The 1,178-nt window shown below is 38.6% G+C and overlaps 1 pseudogene; it reads right to left on the bottom strand.

The window, feature by feature from the left end:
• Positions 1–682: 682 nt before the first annotated feature.
• LOC136642295 (5S ribosomal RNA) lies at positions 683–801 on the bottom strand (annotated as a pseudogene).
• Between the last annotated feature and the right edge of the window lie 377 nt (positions 802–1,178).

The raw sequence follows: 1,178 nt of genomic DNA, 5'->3' as shown, positions 1-1,178 counted from the left end.
TTCCACACGTGGAGAGGTACCTTCAGATCCAACCCAATTACTGCAGAATTTGTGGAACTTGTTTCTATCCGGTATGACAATCATAGAATGTTAATGTATTTTAAACGAAGTGACAATACAAGTTTTTTATATTCCTCTGGGGAAGAAGGCTAAAATTAGAACAAAAATATTGGAAGGATTGACAGTGTCAATGAAAACCACTCATTTTATAGCTGACAGATGCTGGTCAGAAACCCATTAAAAGTCCTAATCCAATTTTAAACATTGTGAAGTTTTAATTTAGGAAAGTTAACATAAAACTTAGTGAGGATAGCTGCTGTAGTAAAATTAAACACTGCATGCGAGATCAAACATATCTAGGGCTTGCAATTAAAACCATAATTATACATTTTGATGAGTTTTTAATGTCTCTGTCAAGTGGTACCCTAATCAGAATTTAAATTAGTTGTCTCCAGTAGTTTTTGTTTATGCATTCTACATCAAATTCTGGACTTGGCACCTGCCCAGATGAAAACTGGTCCAACCATTGTTCTCCTGCTCCCATTTGACAGAGAATCATTTTTTTTAAGTTCATCTTCAGTATTTTTCACATGCAAGTTTGTATTTCATTAAAGTCATTTCATAGATCCAGCAATTTCCATGTAATGATTAGCAACCTTCAGTCTCGAAAGACTATGGTATAAGCCTATAGCACCAGGTATTCCCAGGCGGTCTCCCATCCAAGTACTAACCAGGCCTGACCCTGCTTAGCTTCTGAGATCAGACAAGATCAGGCATGTGCAGGGTAACAGTTCCATGTAATGGCCTCTCAGAAATGCAGGGAGGTTTTTAAAAGTCAGTGGACTTGCAGCTCGCCTGGGATGGCATCAAGGGCCAATTGTGTGAACAGATAATTACATGTATGTAGGTGTTGAGGGGAGACACATATGCCTTTTTGCACAACTACGGTGGCCCTTTTTGAGATGCCATTTGTATTAAATGCTATATGGGAGTACCCATATGGAGGCGCTGATTCACAGGCACATTCATTACCTATACTGTATGTTCTCAGAGAGCATTACGTGGAGGACATTGATTGTAACTCAAAAATGATCACGATTGTTCTGGAGAGAAGCGACATACTGGGTTCCCTTCTGGTCATTGTTCTTTCCCTTTTTTCAGTATTAGTCTCTTTTTTT

The sequence above is a fragment of the Tiliqua scincoides genome, chromosome 2, assembly GCF_035046505.1.
Source record: "Tiliqua scincoides isolate rTilSci1 chromosome 2, rTilSci1.hap2, whole genome shotgun sequence".
NCBI lineage: Eukaryota > Metazoa > Chordata > Lepidosauria > Squamata > Scincidae > Tiliqua > Tiliqua scincoides.
This window is presented reverse-complemented; position numbering and strand designations above follow the sequence as displayed.